Source organism: Cyanistes caeruleus, chromosome 9 (genome assembly GCF_971803275.1).
Source record: "Cyanistes caeruleus chromosome 9, bCyaCae1.hap1.1, whole genome shotgun sequence".
Classification (NCBI taxonomy): Eukaryota; Metazoa; Chordata; class Aves; order Passeriformes; family Paridae; genus Cyanistes; species Cyanistes caeruleus.
Window position 1 is genome coordinate 32,358,804 of NC_141709.1, and position 19,670 is coordinate 32,378,473.

The 19,670-nt window shown below is 42.6% G+C and overlaps 1 protein-coding gene across 26 annotated transcripts in view; it reads left to right on the top strand.

Moving 5' to 3' along the window:
- Nucleotides 1-19,670, top strand: part of PATJ (PATJ crumbs cell polarity complex component) — a 141,018-nt gene that overhangs the window by 65,167 nt on the left and 56,181 nt on the right. The window lies entirely within an intron of this gene.

Below are 19,670 nucleotides of genomic sequence, written 5' to 3' on the forward strand. Positions count from 1 at the left end.
AGGTGAGATGAGGCCTTGACCAGCCTGGTCTAGTGGAAAGCACCCCTGCCCATGGCAGGAGGTGGAATGAGATGATCTTTAATGTCCCATCCATCCCTGTAACATTCTGTGATTCTGTGTGGGCTTTTGTTGGGGTTTAGTTCCTACTTTTTTTGCTACAGTGATTTTTCTCATCATCTTGAGCTCTCAAACCGACTCTGTAAAGCTCCAATTGTAACAAACTCGTTCCAGCTCGTTATTGAAGTTCTAATTCCCAGTTAAAGGATAGGTGTGATAAGTAGGCTGACACCTGAGTTATCTAATTAGGATGTGCCTCAATCCAAGTGCTTGCTGGGCCTGAGTTAATACTTTGCACAGAAGTAATTCCTTATTCATGGGTTTGGTCATTTTTTAGCTCTCCTGCCATCCTTAATGATATTGCTGGCTGAGGCTGGAAGCTGAAAAGGTAAAGCTGCTGCTGATATTAAATTCATCAATCCTACCAGACTTGGCAGCAGCACACAGATTTGTTCAGGGGAATCTCCTCTCTTTCCTTTTCACTGACTGAAGTTGAATGTTTTGCTGTAGCCATCTTTTCCATGAATCTTGGGAAACAGAGATTTATTCTTTATCACCTCATTCTGTTCCTTTAAAAATAAGAACGGGCCAAGAAGGCTTAAACTAGGTTTGTGCCTCTGTCTTTGCAGTAAAAAGCATGTTAGAAATGATCCAACTGTACTTAATGGCATTAAGCATCTTGGCAGCTGTGGAATGGGCTTTTACAAAGTCCCTGTTCTGTGGTCACTTGAAAAACAAAGTTGTCTCTGCAAATTCCAGCGCAATATTGTTTCTGTGAACTCCTTGATGCTCAGAACTTCTGTCTTGGTTCTTCCCAGAAACCCCAAACCAGACAAGAATTTGTCTTTCTTAGCTGCCCATTTATATGTTCATATTGCTCTGCTCCTTACCCACTTATCCAGATAATTCTACTGGGTTTGGAACCTTAACTAAAAATGTATCAACAGGTGAGCTGGATTTATTGTCTTCCTTATTTAGACGATAAGAAATGCAAAAGGAGGATGTGCTGTCAGCCCAGGTAAATTCACATCATTAACCTCTCCTTTATTTGCTTCCTGTAGTTCTCAGTCTCTGTCATAGCATGGAAAGCTTTAGAGGGCATTTTGAGGTGGGACAGCTGTTAAATCTGTCCTCTTGTTTTGCTCCTGATGGATTTTACTTTATTTTTTAGCATTCTTATTAACACAGCTGCAGTGTCAGGGACCAGCTCATCAATTTCTTTCAAACTCCAGAAATATTTTATTTGCTCTGCTTGACATTTTTTGTCCTTGCATATCACTTCTTTCAACCCTCCTTCTCATATTTTGTCTCCACATCCTCCATCATTCCCAGACTGAAAAAGCAGAGCATTTTTAGTCTTCCTGCCATATTTGAGAATTTTTCTTTCCTTTCTGCCCCATCCATATTGCCTCAGAATCTCCATGTTTTGTCTGTTTTCACCTTAAAGTGACTGAATAACCTCTTGGTGTTGATTTAATTTCCCCTAAAATCTAAACCCACTTGCCTTTGGGCAATGCTCTCTTTTATTTCTGCTTTCCCACTGCTGAAACTGTAGCTCTCATTGCTGACCTGTAGGAACAAACAGACATTTCTTGTACATGTTCTCCCTTTTCTATCCAAGGGCTGGTTTTGATCCAAAGAGGGCAAATCCTTTTTGAGAATAGAGCTGTGAGGTACTTTTTGGTTCAGAGAAACTCCAGATGTGTCCTCCATGTTTCTGTGGTTTAAAAAGTTTAAAGCTCCAGGTATTTTGTTACTTGGTTTTCTTTTTTTCAAATGTGACTCCTGCACCCAAGACCCTTTAGTTTCAGATCTGCTTTTCCTTTGTTTCATGCCTCTGATACTTCCCACATCACTTCCTAAATTCTCAGATAGCTTTTCCTAGACTTTGAGGGCAAGTTGAAAGTTGCATTTCCTCTTGTTTTATTTCTTCTTCTCTAGTGACACTGCCAAATCTTTCTCTGTACCCAGCTCTAACCCTGTGCGTGGGTTTTGTTTTCTCCAAGGCTTTCAGTTCATGCATGGACACAGTTCTGCACAACTTGCAGTGTGTCCATCCTGCTGCATAAGGAGCTTTAAAAATACTTCATCCTCCAGTCCTGAAACTTAACAAGTTTGGAGTTTCCCCTTCCCACACTTGCCCGTGGCAGTGCCTCTTTTGGAGAGGGAGGGTTTTTTTTTTGTTTTAGACTTCCCAAATCTGTAAAACACCGGGTTGTGAATGGGCTTTTTTTTTTTCTTTGCTTTTTTTTTTAAATCAAAACAAGTAAAAGGAGGGGAGAGCACACAAAGGAGCTGTTTGTGCTTGTGAGCAGCTGTGCTGCAGGCAGCAGTAGGCACTGGTGTGTTTTCCTGGAGTGGGGATGGCAGGAGGTGTGCTCCAAGAACCTGCTAATGGACTTGTGTGCACCCCGTGGTGGCTTATTGCCATAATGAGGGGTTGGTAGTAAAAAGAAGCAGAGGAAATGGATGGGCAGAGCAGTTTGTAATGGAAAGTTTCATCAGGTTTTCCTTGGGGGAATTCCTGGCTGTACAATTTGGATATGCTTTCGTGACCGAGCTGCAGCAAACATAAATTAGGTAGGAGAGAGCTGAAAAACCATTCTCGAAAAATGGAAAGGACAACTGTTGAAAGAACTTGAAATCCTTAATTTCAATTGCTGTTACATTTTTAATGGAATCTTTTGTCAGTTAGTTGACTGAGATCGATCTGGTTGGTTTCAAATAAGTCTAAAATAATAAAAATAGATGGTAATAAAAAAATTGTGGAAGGTGGCTTGGATAATGGACTAAGCTACTGCTGTGCTCAGACTTCCTGTCTGCAGGGATATTTAACTGTAATAAGGGGATAATAATGCCCCCTTCCTCTTATTTTGTCTCTAGATAATGTAGAAATCAATGAAGCTGTAAGAAAGCATAATGATTTGTCTTCCTAAGATGCTTTTTGAGGAACAGTGGTTTCTCTGCTAAAACAAGAGATTTTAAAACTTCTCTGGAATTTTGACTTTCTTGACTCAGAGGGTGGGGAGGCCCTGGCATGGAGAAGTTATGGATTCCCCATCCCTGGAAGTGTCCAAAGCCAGGCTGGATGAGCCTTGAGGTTCCTTCCAACCCAAACCATTCCATGGTTCTGTGATTCCCTGTTGTGATAAATCTGTGGGTGCAGGAGGGTTGGGTTGGGATTGGGCAACTCTTAACACACCTGAGCTTTGTAGCAGCATCCAGGTGCCTGTGATGTCTGTGATCAGCGAGAGCAGAGTGGCTTTCATTAAAAATAATAGATGGAAAAAAGGGAAATTGAGTTCAGTGGAGACTTTGAGGAAGGTATGGTCAGGTTCATGGGGTGGGCAGAAACCAGATCTTGGAAGTGTCTGTGCCCTGCCGTGGGCGAGGATGGCAACGTGGTGACCAGCATTTTGGGAAAATGCCAGGATTATTAACAAATGACTAAATAAAAGCCAACCCACTCATCATTCCTGTGTGTTTGGAGTCTGGTTTATGCAAAGTTGTGCTGAAACAAAGGAAAAGCAATTTTACTCTTCATTCTGGGGGGGATCACCTGAAAATGTTGATCTTCAGTGGAGGCAGCTCGTGCAGCCAAACACTGCCTCTCCAATAGATGTCACTGCAATCAACAGCAAACAGAGGTGATGCTCAGAGGGGAAGATGTAGCTTGGAAAAAGGTTTCAAGCTTTATGAAAATAAAATATTGCAAAAGTAGTAATTGCAAGATTGAAGGTTCCTAAATGTAGTACCAAGTGTGTTTAACACAGTGGATTTCCTTAGATCAGGCAAGAGCCAGGATTAGACAAATAGAGCAGAGACTTTCATTTTCCAGCTCTGTGTTAATCTCTATTTAGTGTGACTCTGTGCTGCTAATCTTCTTTTCCCATTCTTGTTCTGACCCATAATTGGCTCAAAGACGTGTGGGGTTTGTAAAACCAGCCCTAACATCAGATCCAGAAGGTGCTGGGCAGAGCCACAGAGCTGGATGAGGGAGGTGGTGTCACCTCACTTTGAGGTTGTGGGTTCGTTTGGGGTTTTGTTATTGGGCTGGTTTCTTCACTCTCTTTGTGAATCACACGCACAGTTATCATCTGATGAAGTATTGCGAGAGGAAATTACATTTTTGATGAAGTAATAGTAAAATTGCAGCTGGGACTTCTTGTGGTTTTTTTACTGTGTGCTTGACATAATGCATTGAACAGATGGCTGTGTGTGTGCTGTGAGACATATTCTAAAGGAAGGACAATGAACTTTAAAAATGAACAAATTAATGATATTAACAAAATAACTGAGTATTTTGAGTTGTTTTAAATGTAGCTTTTGGAAGAGAGAATTAGTAGGACTTCCCCAAATAAATAAGTATGTTTATAAATTCAGAGAGAGATTTCATGTTTGCTTTTTTTTAATTACTAAATGAAGGATTTTGAGTCTTTTCAGTGTTTCAGTTCAGCATTCATTGCAGTGAAACTAATATTGCTTGTTTGGGGTTTCAACAAAACACAAGTTATGATGAAGTTTGAGCCTTTTTATGCTTATAATGACAGATTGGTTTTGTTTTCTGACATGAAAAAAAACCCCAAAACAAAACAAGCAAACCCTATGCCACGAGCACATATCAGCGTTGGGGAGCTGCAAGATTTGCAGCGTCAGAGAACAACGGATTTAATGAAGCCGTTTGTGGGAGAGAAATTAATTTTTAACCCCTGGTAGCTCGCAGGAAGAAGGATGCTCGGATAAATAAGATTATTAACTGCTCCTTTGCCATGCAGTGGGTCATTAAGCAGGAAGGTACCTGCAGCTGCCAGGCACGCAGCCACGCTGGGGGTGACTCGTGTTTGGGGATGGAGATGTCATTCGGATGCTGGCAGAGCACAAACAGCAGCTGGGAGCATCCGTGGGTCAGATGTGGGAATCCAGGGATCTGCTGCTCCCTGCATGATTCCATAGGCAGCTCTCCTCTGCTGGCAGATGTAACTGGGAGCTTGTGGGCAGCCTGAAATTAATATAATTGATGGCATCTCGTAATAGAAACAGACAGACGGTTTGCCCTTAAGGAGAGAAAAATCTCAGGAAAATAGGCCCAAGGTCGTCAGAAGAAAGACAAGCCCTGAGCCTGTGTGTGATGAGGATTTGAGCTGCTTACAGCCCTGAATGTTTGTCAGGAATGCAGATTTCCTGAGTACATGCTGGTACAGCAATGGTACAAGGGGGTTTCCCAGGTAAGGATTCACATCTATCTCTATGTCGTGTTTGTTTCCAGCAAGTCATTTTTAAGCATTTTTAGTGGTAATTTAGAACTAGTGAAGTGCTGGAGAAATAAAATTATAGCAGAGAATTTTTTAATTTTTTTTTCCCTTCAGTTTGAAGCACGGACATATAGCATGATTGGAATATTAAATGCATTTTTTATCTTTAAAATATTTTCTCTTGTGTTTGCTTATAAATCATTGCTTCTGTGTATGCCAGTGCTCAACATTCTTGTATACAAAACTGACTGGAGCACACAGTGCTTAAAGTATAAGAATTCGTAGCATTAAATTTCTTGCTGTATAGAATAATCTACTCTTCCATAACTGTTATTGTAATGCAGAGACAGATGGCTGAATTTTCTTCACTTTGCTTGTTAAGAATGTGTTAGGTAAATGTTTTTAGACTAAAATAAAAAGCTGCTGGGAATCTAAACTGAATATTCAGCATTTTCATGCTAGAAGGAGGCAAAGCAAGAATAAAGCAATGTGATAGTAAACAAATGAGCTATTTGCAATGAAGGATAATCTAATCTTTAAATATTGCCTGAGATTGCATTTGTTCTTAGGTAAGATCTTTTCTTCCAACACCAGCCAGGTACCCAGAGAATAGCACTGAAATGCTCGGCATGAAATACACTGATTTGATGTTATAAGGTTATTACATTGTCTGGGGCTTGGTGCAGGTGGCTGATGTTGTTTGGGATCTTTGATCTCGCTCCGGTACTACAGATAAGTAATTTCAGATAGAAGATAATGTCTGTGGTATAAATCTGTAAACACAGGTACAAACTTGCTAAGAGAGGATGATCCAAGTAGGTCTTTATATATTGCTCTCACCCAAGTACTCTTAATATCACTGCAATGACTTGCAACTAAAAATATGTTAAAAGGATGTAAATATTTAAATAGATAAATGAAAGGCAGACACAGGCTCATAAAAGGTGGTTATGTGTTTATATTCTTGACTAATAACCTGATTTTTAGATGGAAAGATATCTTTCATCCTTACCACCGTAAATGACGTTGCTCCAGTGCACAGAGGAAAAAAAAAATTAAAAAGAAAACTCCTCAGTGCCTCATGTCTTGCCCAGACTAGCACAGCATTGCTTCTAGTTAGAATACAGAGAGGATTATTTGCATAATAGCTCTGTAACAAAATGGTCTGCTTGCTTTAAGCAGTAGCTGCTCCCAATACGTAGTGGAAGTAAGGCTCTAACAGAAGGGAAATGTAAAAAATGTCAAATGACAATAATTTTATTCTTTACAGACATTACTTAGTTTTTCATGGTATTGCAGCAATTGAGGCAGCTGTCCAGAATCACTTCTTGAACTGTCAGGAGAAAGTTGAAATTATTTTTTGCTTCTCAGTCTCTAGACTTGATTCTCCCTTATTCCCTGTCGTGGCTTAGGGGCCACTCATCAGTTTGAGCAGGTGTGTAATTGCTCTTTATTGGGGTAGGTGGCATTTAAAGAGCAATCCAGAGTTTTTATCTCTAGGTGTGCTGGCTACAGTACACTGTGACAGACCAGTAAAAATTTGCTTTATGCCTTGTAGTGGGCACTTGTGTATTAAAAACTGATTGCAAGCTGAAGACATTAGGAAGGAAATTTATATGCAGGTGTATTTGTGTGTGTGTGTGCTGGCTGAATCAGATGAGCATCTCTATTTTATCACCAAATTCACAAAACTTCTGCCATATTGGCTTTAGAGGAGATGTGGCAGCTTGCTGAAGGGCAGGTGGTTCTTTCTGCTGCCCCAGAAGCAATAATGAGCCTTTTATAATCACTGTGATGATGTGCATGTCTGTTTTCTCAATCAGTGCTTGGAAACTGTGGCTTGTGCTTCTCTCTCTCTGCTTCCCCAAGAAGTTGTTAGAGGAAATGTTATAATCTGAGGTTGCCCAGGGAAGCCTGGAAGTGTCCAAGGCCAGACTGGACAGGGCTGGGAGCAGCTTGAGACAGTGGAAGATGTCCCTGCCCATGGCAAGAATGAGATGAGCTTGAAGGTCTCTTCCAACCCAAACCACTCCACAATGCTGTCATCAAGGAAACAGCAAATTTTGGCTGCTGTGGCTGGGAAGGGATGAGCTCTGCTCCCCAGGGGTCAGCACCTCCCTGGAGACACCCCTTAATCCAGGCCACCTGGGGAATGGGAAGGGATTTCCAGCATCTGGATGGCACATCAGGTACCACTGGTCAGGGTGCTGTGAGCTGCCAGCCCTGTCCTTGCCCTGCCCTCCACCTGCTGTCAGGATCCACAGCTGCAACTCAAATCCAAGGGAGAGTTAATGTTCCATCAGCTCCTGGGGTTGTTTTGGGAATGAAAAGGGAGCCAAGTGGGGTTGGTGAGTCAGGAGGGTACACCAGGAGCACAGGACAGGTGAGGGGACTGGTTGTGGTCATGGTCTGGGGGAAGGACAGGACTGGGGAGGATCCTGCTCCTCTGTGTGGTGCAGACAGGCCAGCACAGAGCCAGGACCATCCCAGCTGAATTCGAGACCTCCTGCTCAGGTGATGAGTGGGACAGGGGACAGAGCTGCAGGTGAGTTACAAACTTCATCTGAAGCTGGGAGTGGCAAACCTTGACTTTGCCAGATCATTTGTGATTGTTTTGTAGGTACTAAGTGATTTGAACAGTGGGGTTTTTGTTTTGTTTCAGTGCCTTAGGTAGTTTCAGAGGGGTTTTGTGTCCCTTTAAATGAAAAACAAGCATATTGGTTACCACAGATTTATAAATTTTGGTGGTTTTTTCTGCAATTTCAGAATGGTAATCCTAAATAGTTTTTTTTTAACCTGTAAATGTTATGCTTGTATAGGATCATGAACTCTGTATCTCTAGAAAAGTACAGACTTCCCACTCCTTAGGGTGAGGTGAGAAATCATCATTTCCATGGTGTGATGCTCCTGGGAATATTACAAGATACTGAAGATAAGTTCCCATACTTGCAGTGTGCTGTTACTTAGTGATGAGCCATGTACCCAAAGTGGAAAAGCCAGAGGGTGGGAAGGCACAGGGCACTTCTTTGTGTGTGCACTTGCATGTGGAGCTAAGTTATGGCTGTGCTGTGAGATCAGAGAGGGATTTCACCTCCCAAAAGGCTTTTAGAGGCCATGTGCTACGGGGCCTCCATCCCTCCAGGTGCTGTGGGAGCAGACAGCACTCCCTGTATTCTAAAGCATCACCTAAACTTATCTCCTGTATCACTACAGTGTGTGATGGCCCTGGAAGCTGTCACTGTGCAATCACTGCTCAGCCTCAGCAGGGGAATGAGAAAGGATGAGATTCCCTTGGTGCTTGGCCTCCTGCTCCCTGTGCCAGCAAAAAAATCTGGTTTAAACCCATAAGGTTTGGCAGTAATTTTCTCCATCCATTTTGTAACCTGTTATTCTTTTAGGAAGATGACAGATTATTTAAGGATTAATGCAGTAGCACTCTGTTGTGCATCATTAATGGATTCAAGTAGACAGTGCTGTAATTTTAGAGCAAGAGTTCATTTCAGGATTGAGTTGTTAGAAGTGTAGATCATGTGATTTTTAAAATATTGTTTGTATAGAAGATGTGACTTTTTAAACATTGTTCTTCCAGGGCAAAAAGCCACAGAGGAACCAGCCTGCCAGCCTGGTGCCTAGTGAGGTGTCTCTGAAGTGCTGGGAGAAGAGTGGAAGGGGAAAAAATGGGATGAGACAGGGATGTGATGGATGAGGGAGCAAGGAGAGCTCTGCAAGGATGAGCACAGGCAGCTTGTGAGTGAGGTCTGGGAAAGAGGAGGGAAGGGATTTTGTGAGGAGTGGGGAGCTCAGTGAAGCCTTTTAGGGCCAGAAGGATGTGGCTGTTGTTTGTGTGTGCAGGAGGGATGCTCTGGGATGGGGATGGACCAGGGACATGGGGATGGGGAAAGTTGGGAGGGTTTTAATGAGTGGTGAGTACTGCAGCTAATGAACTTGGATTCCCACAGATTTGTGCCTCCCATTTGCCTGGCTTGGGTGTCAAGGAAGGTGTGAGCTCCACTTTGAGCTTTTCCTGAGGCTGGAGCCTTCCTGAGGCTTTCCCTTGAGAGAATTCTCTGATTTCATTAAAGTGTGAGCTCACACCAAAGCCTTTCCCCCAGTCAGGGTATTTTTCAGCTTTCTCTCCTGCCTATTTTCATGAACTTTTTGTAGCACCTTCGAGACCCCTGCTCCACCATGAGGTTTGCTGCCAGTCCAGAGGTTTGGGGGCAGGAGCTTGGGTTGCACGGGGGGTGGTTGCATATGCTGTGTTCCTGTAAAAAACAGAATAAAATTAGCTACCCTGTTAGAACTGAGCTTAATTTCTATTAAGAGACTGAAATATAATTAATAAACACTGGAGCACGACCCCTGGACTGCCATTGGGAAGACCTGGCATCTCTTTGGTGGGTTGCCATCTGTTGGGTGTCTTGCTTGGCCATCTGTCATAAGAGACATGAAACATCTTGAGACTTGTGGAGCCCCACGGGTTCCCAGAGGTCAGGTGCCCATGTAAATTTAAAAATAAAATAAAGTGGAAAGCAGGAGTTCCAGCTTACCCAAAAAGTCCGTGTTTATTACTGAAGACTAAGTCATGGATGCATCTCAATCATCGTGTTTGAAGGCTAAATTCCATAAGTGGGGAAAAAAAAAAATCAATTGAATATCAAGCCAAAAGAATTACAGTAAAAAATTACCATAGCCCACTCTTACTTTTCCCTCAGGCATTTATTTTTCAACTTTCGCTTAGTTGATTTCCTCCTCCAGTCAGAGTGGAAAAAGTGAGTCTATTTAATATAGTAAAGTTTATCCATTTAGCTCTTCCTCCTGGATTAATCCTTGGAGATGGATTTCTTTTGCCAGAAGGAAAAAGTGAGAGTTCTTGACATATTGCAAGTCTCTGCTCACATACATCATCAATTTCCTGATTCTAATTGTGTTCATTTCAAAAATGCCCAAAGCTTAATGCATTAATAGCTTTATTTCATTAAATACATTAGAAGAGAAGCTATTTGTTGTCTAATAACATATTTTGGTACTAAAAAAAAAGAAATCTTCTCTTCAAATACTCTGCTTACTTCTTTGTGATACAATTTTTCTTTTTCTGCAGAAAAATGAATGCCTTGCTTTGCACCTCTTATTTGAAGGAAACGTGTTTGACACTGGCACTTTTATTTTACCCTTATGAGGAAGAGAAAACAGATCAGCCAGGCTCTGCCCTTTGGAGAGCTTAAAAATAATCAGAATAGAATTTCTAATACAAAATATTGTTTTATTTAATTGGATTTGTCAAGTGTTATGATGTCATAAGTGCAGCACAAACCTGATTAACTTCTCCAATGGACTCTCAGGACAGCTGATTAAATAAGATGTATGGCTTATTTAGGGAGAGGGTGCAACTGCTTTATGAGTTCACAGGATTATTCAGTGGGGGATTTGTGCTGAGAGGAATTGTTATCCATTCCTCTGTCCAGGTTCCCCTGCCTCACCTGATGGGAGAGGAATTTGGCAGCTGTAAATGCAGAAGTTGCTGCCTGACTAACACTTGCAGTGCTAGAACAAGATCTGTGTTCTCATGAGCACCAGGTGCTCACTTATTTTCAACTTATGTCACATAAGACCATTGAAAATTCTTCCTAAGAACTCTTACTGTCCTATTTTAAGAAGAGACCTTTGAATGAATTCTTTGTTTAGTTGATGCCTTTCTCTTTTGGAATAGCAGCCATGATCCAGCAGTGTGTTTTCAGCCTGGAAGTTTGTATTTTGGTGGTTTATCTACATGAGAAGTGTTCATTTTGTCATCCTCTCTCAATGAAAACCTCCTCTGGGAAGAAGGAATGGATTTGCAGGACTCTGGCATGAGAGCTGACTTGGACAGTGGAGGAAGGAAGGACTTTCTCCTTCATCTCCACTTCTCCTGGGACTTCTGGGCTAAAACATGATCTAAAATCAGAGTGCTGGGCTGTGATTAACACAGGACACGATAGCTGAAGAAACAGAAATACATAGCAAAATAATGATTACTGTGTATTTATGAACAGAACAGGCCTCAAAGTGGAATTGTAAGGGTGGATTTGTTTTGTTCCAAGGCACAGAAGTCTGCAGCAGTGCCAGGTGTCGCAGTCATTTTTCACTCATGTTTCGTTTTACCTCAGCAATCAAAGGCAAACCGTGACATTGGGAAACTCAGGTTTGTACCTAAACACAGCCTGATGACTCAAGGACAATTTGATAGCTCAAAACTCAAAAGTGGTCAGGTAGTTTGTAAATGTTTGGGGAGCTGTAATTAGTTTGATGGAAGACAAAGCAGGGGTATGAACCTAACAAAATATTGATAGCTAAATTTAAAAATAAAAAAAAAGAGGAGATAAATCATCTAAACAGCATTGTGGGGCTGGTCAGGTCTTTTCCATAAGTGAACTCACTGTCACTGCATGTCCTCTAAAAGCTAGATATTCAGCTTTTTTAATATTTTGCAGCTTTTTATTTTAAATTGACTTTGCATTTAATCTAAATCAACCATTTTTTGCTTTTAACAGGCATTGGAAGTTTTCAAAGGCAATCTGCATAGAGATCTGAGCGTACTCTAACCCATTAGCATAATTTTCCTGAATAGCTTTTTTCATTGAAAGTAAGTGTGCACCCAGAGAATTGAGAGGAATCTGGACCCAGCACTGACCGTAGTAAAAATCCAGCTTTTGCCCTTTTCCTCAGCAGCCTGAAACAAAGAGCTTTTCTCCCCACAGCTCCTTCAGCGGGAATGAAAATAGCTTATCAAACCTGAGCAACTTGTTAGGGGCTGAGAGAGGATATTTTTCTTTGCTGGCCTGTGAATAAAAGCTGGGAGTGTGAAGCTGGGAGTTGTCAGCTGGAGAATTGTGGAAGTGTTTGTGGCCGTGCTGGGGTGGCTGAGCCTCCTCTGGGGTCACTGCACAACGAGCTGTGTGTGAAACCCAAAGACAGAAGAGAGGGAACCCTTGGCAAAGTGGAAACCAGACCATTAAAAACAGGTTTGATCACCACAGCACCACCACTATCTGCCAGGAGAATAACAATGCTTCTGTTAAATATCCCAGTTTTAAGGGAAAAGATGGCAGTAAAGACATTTTTTTTCTTGTATTAATTATAATTGGCATGTTTATGTGAGGCATTTTTATTACAAAGCTGTTGTTTGCATTTTTAATTGCATTCTCGTTTCTGTCCAAATGCAAACAGTAAATGTTGTTAGGAAAAATACAAAGTATAGAAGGAAAGTTGTTCTCAATATCTGATGTGATTAATTAATTAACCATATGTATCATAAATTTTATATTTCCTTAAATGTTTATATAGCTTACATATTTACTTAGGATCCCCACAGTGGGCTTACAAAAGGAACGTGCAGTGTTAATACAATATTTTGGTGCAAGTAAATCTATTTTTGTAGTAACTAGCTTGACAGTTGCAATCAATCTTCAGCAAAACAACTAAAACCTAAAAATAGTAAAGAGGATTAAAATTTATCATTAAGATTGCCACTGAATTAATTCACAGCTGAAGCAGCTGATCATGATCAATCTTCTGTGGGGCTTCTTGCTGTTAAGGCTCTCTGTAATTCCTATAATTCCTGGGCTTTACAGTCCCAGTGATTCATCCAGCTTTAATCTGTTTAATCACTGTCACAGCACATTTAAAAACTGCTTTGCAAGCAAATTTAAGACTTGTGGGGTGGGGGTTCTTAATCCAAAAGTTTAATGCAGCCATTGTCAAGTCGCTTTGTTGTGTCGCAGGGCTGTGATGCAGCAGCAAGGAGAGGGCTGGGACTCTCCACCAGCTCTTACCCAAGTGCCCAGTGTCATTTCCTCCTCTTCACCTGCTCTTCCACAACCAGCTCCCTAGTCTTTTTTTATTTTTATGGTTTGTTCGTGCAACTGTTCTGATTTTATGTGAAGTTTTACGTTGAGTTTTTTCCTACATTTCACAACGCGTGGCAGTTCCCCTGGAGACCTTCCTTGAAGAATGTTCTGTAGATCTTTGGAGTCATCAATACAGGCTGTGTTTGCTGCTCAAAATGTCTTTATTATTAAATCCAAATTTCTCTAGTCCCACTCTAGATGGAGGAGGTTCAGGCTTTTACTGCAGGTTCTTAAATTAATCGAATTAAATGAATCACTAAGCGAGAAATGTCACATCACCTTGACTTCTCAGAGGTGTTGTCTGTGCTGCCTCTTGCAGTTACTTATCCCTGATCCCCTAAAAGTCTTCATTAGGTAACAAACTCTCAGTTTCTGGCAAGAGTCTGACACGTTTCTCTTTAATTAGACTCCACAGAAAGATTCCAAGATAACGGCGGTGCCGGTCGCTTTGTGGGAACGTCATTATTAAAGATTAAACACTGTCAGGATCAACTTACATTACTCCTGTCAGGGAAGGAAGAATTTAAATGTTCACAATATTCATTTGTGTGCATTAACACCAAGTGGGGAAAGCAATGGATTAGAATTCCCAATATTCAGATACATCAAATGAACGAGCAGCTTTCAAATCCAAATGTAGGGAAGATCCTACCAGAGCAAAGTGAGCAGGAGCAAGGCAGAAAACCTGGATGAGCCTTGTGAGTCCCTCCCACCTCCTGAGATCCTCTGGTTCTGTGAGAGGAAGGAAATTCCTGTCCCAGTAGGGAGATACTCTCCAAAACTGAGTTGGGAGAGGGGTCGGTAGAGCATCGTCTGTCGCCGCAGTCGGAATCTGATGCTGGTGCATCCTTACGGATCCCTGATGCTCAGAGCCAGGCAACAGCTGGAATTTCCCTGCACTTCAGAGTCTTTCCCAATGTTCCTGCCCTGTTCTCACACCCAGGCTTCCTGGAGAGCTGTGTGAGGCAGGAGCAGGCTGCAGCAGAGATAACTGAGCTTTATCTCCAGGCTGCTCCGGAGCTGGGGAGCTCTGGAGAGTGCAGGGTGTTTTCAGCTGCACAGTGCCACAATATGGGATATTTGTACTGGAGTGTTTTTATGGGGTTTTTTTCTCTTAAAAACAGGGTCTACAGCAGCTGTCATCAGAGCCTACCTCACATTTTAAGGATTTAATTACTCCAGAATGCCTTCAGCCTGGCATTTTGTGGCCCAGGCATAACCACAACGTCATGTATTTCTACACAACACCGTTTCTGTCCTTTTTTTTTTTTATCAAAAAAAGTCTTTGTTGCTATTTGGTTGTGTTTAATCAAGCAGTGGCAGTGTGATGCTCCAGCTGTGTGTCTCCTATCTGGAGGAAACACCCAGTTTCCCAGGATTGCCAGTGCTTTCCTCCAAAGCCTGCAGGACCTCGGGAGCATCAGTGGGAGCAGGGACACTCCCAGCTCAGCTCCAGTGAGTCACTGATTGCCACAGCACCCAGAGGAGGTCACTTCTGAGGAAACCCAAGTGCTTTCATGGGGGTTAATGCATCATTTGAAAGGCAAATGAGTGGAAGGATTGTGTGCAGGGGAAGGCAGATTTCTTTATAATCACCAGTTATTAGCATCATTGGGATGCTCTATTTACCACACTTCCACTAACTCTCCTTTTAAAAGATCCTGGATAAACATGGGTGTGAATAGACCCATCATGGCCTTCTCATCTAATTAAAAAAAGAAAAACATGCAATATCTCTTCCTCAGAGGACTTAAATGTTGTGTAATGGAAGTGCAGACTTAGAATGAAGCTTTGGGCCTGAATAAGGAAAAAAATTGTTGGTAAAAGCTCTGTTTGTGCGAAATGTTAGTGTGAAATGATGCAGGTGTTGGAGGTGCTCTCTGATATTATGGACCACAGTTACCCTGGTTCTCAGTCACTTTTCTCTCTGCTGTTGTCTTTGGGAGTGTGAAGGTTCCCTTGATTATAGGAAGAAGTAATTTATGGTAACAGTTTCTAAACGCCACCTGCTCAGGGCAGCAGGCTGAAATGGTATTTGAATGGGATTGTGGAGGCTCTCATTATCCCCTTCTTCCTGGATGGGCTAACAAGCACCAGCAGAAATTTCCACCTTCCCCTGTAAAAAGTGATGAGAGGGACAGGTGGGATTTAAGGAGAGCGCTGGGAGAGAGAGAAAGTTTCCTTCTGTGAGCTGAGAAGGAGAGGAGCAAAGGGAAATTGGAGCCTGAGCTGGAGGGAGCAGCGAGAAGGAACTTGGAGATCCCAAAGAGAGCCCAAATCCTTCACTCAAAACAAGAGGAAAAGAGGGAATCTTCAGCTTAGAGTAAGAATATTGTCTCAGGAGAGTTTAATGCCTGCTTGTTTTCACTTGAGGCTGCATGAGCTGCATTTGTCAGGGTGTGTAGCCCACACCTGGGCTGTTTGTGGCACCTGCTGCATGCTCTCCCCATCATGGAATTTAAATTAATGTTAGAGTATTTTGGCTGACAGTATTCTGGGGAAGAAAGAGCCATGGAGCTCTTTTTCTTGACTGGGAGAATTAATCGAAGTCTGCCAAAGGGAAAATAGGAATGCTGAGTTTTGTTTTATTCTGCAAATCATCACTTCAGGTTTGGTAAATGATTTCCAAATGGTGTACATGGAGCAAAGTGCTGCCAAGGGGAGGTCAGAGGGACATGGTAGGGGATGCTGAGTCTCTGGGTCAGGTGGGGAACTCTCTCTGCCCCCTGCACTTACAAGGATGTACCTCTCTCATCACCAGAGGGAAGGGGGGCTGGTGAGAACAGGATCTCTGGCCCTTCCATTTAGGTTTTTGAATGCAACTGCCCTGTTTCTCATGCTTGCTGTGATTTAATGGAATTTAGAAAAGCATTACAGAAATACTCTTATTTTTTCTTTAAAGCTTACGAAAACTTCATAGAGCTGATGATGATGAGTGCATCACTTTTGAGATAAGGTTTGAAGAACTGTCTGCCTCCTTGGAGCTGAATAGAGGGCTAGTGGGAAGATTAAAACAATAAGCTTATTATATTATTAGTAGTGGGAGAATTCTAAACCCCATTTGTTCAATTATGGCCCCTTCAATATGCTTATTTAGGTTGTTGTAAATTGTAATCAGTAAATTAGACGTGCTGCCCTCACAGCTCTAGGGTTAGCTTTCAAGGGACTTCCTACATTAATTTTTTGTAATGTTTGTAGTGAAATGAAGAAGGGAATTGGCTGTTTGATATGCAAGGTTGGCTCTGTGCAGTGGATGCTGCCTGCATTCTGATGTCTGTCACTGCCCAGTGAGGAGCAGTGGTGCTGCAGCACTGCTGCCTGGGAAGGGCCAGGGCTGTAACCAGGATTTGTGCTGTGGGTTAAAAACGGGAGATAAACGCATTACAACGAGCACAGGCTGATGAATGAGATCTCCAGAAGCCAGCATATGCTGCTAATAGAGATCTGAGGTGACACAAGAGGGATGGAAAATCCTCAGCATCCCTTATATATTCAAATATCAGCTGTTGTCTCTCTTTGTGGTCTTTTTCCTCTTTCCTTTTCTTCATATTTTGCCTTGACATTTGTAATACTGAGCATTTGGTACTAAACAAAATCACTGAGTCATCCAGAGCCTTTTCTTTCCTCTTTTTACCTTTTCTGGATGGACTCTCTTTTGCATCACACAGAGACACCATTTTCCAAAGCAGCACCTCTCCCCTTTCAGCTCAGTTAACTGGAGATTTCAGCAGCTTTGGGAAAGGCTCTTCAGCCCTCTGCAAGTGCTTTATATATCTGTCATTTAAAGAGCCTTTTGCCTTCCTGAGAAGTGGTGTCTGGTTCTGGTGTTGCAGATAAATTGTGTATTTGTTGCAGTACTAGATCATGCAAACTCCAATATCCTGACCATATTGTCTCCATTTATTTCTTTTATCTCTCTGTTTAATATAATAGGAATAGTGGCTGAGGCAGGAAAACATATGCAGCAGCATAATAGTAGATTGTTTGAGAGCAGTTGTCTTCCATTTCCAGGGTTTCCCTTTGAAATGTAATTATCTGCTAATATAACTGGGAAATATCATTGCAGGGGCGATTACTGAAGAGTTTACTCGTGCTTTTGGCTCATGCTGCATCTGTACGGTATTTTTAAGAGAAGCTGGCTGCAGTATTAGCCGGTGAAATATCCTGGGTGAGATGTGTTTGCAGAAGTTGTGATGGGCATATTGTCACCGAATGTGGGAAGAGCCCCGTGCAGTGCCAAAACAAGAGAGCCGTGTCCCATGTGTGATGCTGCAACGACAGAATTACAATTGCCTCGTGTAAAGTATCTGGTAATGAAGGCAGATAATGGAATTCTTTGCAAAAGCAGATGCTAACTGGCTCCCCAACCCTAGGCAGGCAGCTGAAAACTGATACCAGCTGGAGGGGAGAAAAAACAGCTGAAAAAGGCATTTAAAAGAAGATGCCTTAGATAGGGGTTTGTTTAAGCAGTTAATACTTGTTTAAAATAATCTTGTGAGATCCTTATTAAGAGGCAAACTGAGACTGCCATGGCAGTGCTGTAGGAAGTCAGCTGGATGCCCAGAGGATATTTGTATGCAGATTGGATGAGTAAGGCAGCACCGCTGGGAATTTGTTGTCATTTATTCCCTGGCCAGGACAGCCCTTCCAAGGGTTGAACTGCAGGAGATGGGACTGGGGACAGCCAGAACCTTCTTCTGGCCAGGGAGGAGGCAGCCTGTGCTAGGGGAGGGTTGATTTTAAAAGCAGGGATGTCTCTAATTTTTTCTTCCCCCAAAGATTTGTTCCCACAGTGGGACATTCTGGCGCAGCTGGGATTCAACTCACCAGATTTCCACACCTTGGCCCAACATGGGCAGACCAGGAATTTTAGTGGGGCTTTGTCCCATCCCAGGCAATTACCCAAACTACTGATTTCTGAAGGACTAAAGCTCACTTTTAGTTTCAGCCCAACTCAGAAGGGAATATACATGTGCTCCTGAGCTGCCAACATTTCTCCCATGTGAGAAAACTCATTTTGAGGAGGAAGCACCATGGAATTACAGACTTAGTCTCAGTCTCAGAGGGACCTTGTCTGCAGGCAGAGGCTGGAGCAGTGTGTGTTTGCAGGGGTGCTCGTGCTGGGGAATTTCAAGTGGTTTTACTGACAAGCCAGGAATGAGTTTTGAGGCAGACTCTGAAGATGTGCAGCTTCATCTGCACTGCATTTAAATGTGTGTGTGTGTTCCTTGCTCCTTCAGCTCCTGTCTGTGCAGCCGTCTGTGAGTTGTTAAAATTATGCTTTAGACATGTTCCTTGCTCCTGGCAAACAGAAGTGAGATGTGTTACCCGTGTACAACAAGCAGTGGAGGGAGCTGTGGCACAGTGATGGACAGCAGCCCTCCAGCTCCGATTCTTAGTTTTAGCCACAAAAATGCAATCAGTAAGAAAAACCCTTTTCTGCTGGTGCCTTGTTCTGGGGTGTGCTGCAGCTCCTTGCTGTGCTGGAATGGGTTATTTGTCTAATTGTGGTGGGCAGCAGATGTCTTAGAGCTTTTTAGGTCTGGTCTTGGCCTCGTGGGCAAAGAAATTAAACCTTGGTGCTATGAACAAACCAGGTGTGGCTGTATCTCCTTTGCTTTCAGAAACACCATTTTTGTGACCCTTCCTGTCTTGCTGTTCTAAGAAGACAAAAGTTTCCAAATCCATGTAGCAAACCACAGCTCTAATTACATGTTGAGCCCAGTAGTTAAAAAATACATGAAAGAACCATGCAGATACATGGATTGCCATTTAGCACAGTTACATGAATTTTTTGGGGCATATAATTGATAATAAAAAATGAGCTTTCTCACTTCTTTTGGTGATACTCTGATTTTGTGCAGACCCCAGTAGGGCTTTAGCAACTTTCCAGGGATAACATCTCATCCTGATTGTACATCCTGGAGGTTTTAGGCTTGGGCACTGGGGATATTGAAAATGCCAGCCTGTAAATACGGCGAGGGGAGAGCTGGTTGGTGCCTGAGCTGCTCTCAGTGTGGGTAATTCTCTTGGGTGCAGCTGGGGCTGGAGATGGGAAGCTGCTCTCCACATCCCAGTGGGCTCTGCCAAGGCACAAGGGGCTGCTGCAGCTGGAACAATTACTCAGGAAGGACCCTTGGAGAGAAGAGCTACTGGAATGTCCCATGTTCAGCTAAATCACCCTGACAGCACAGGGGCTGTGGAAGCAGCATCTCTACCTCATCATCTTTCTTCTCAGCAGTTTTTACTCACTTTTGGTTGCCCCCCTCTCACCTTCCCCAGCTCTTTTCCCTCTTTTTTGTTGTCATGGGAACATTCACTACAGCAGTTAAATCATACTATTAAAATATGCTTCCCCAGGAGAGTGGTAGTAGCTAATATTGATCTAGCTCCTGCTGCTGACTCAGGGATATGGCAGAACATATAATATCCCTTATTTCTCCTTTTCATGCATAATGCAGCAGTTTCTTTCACC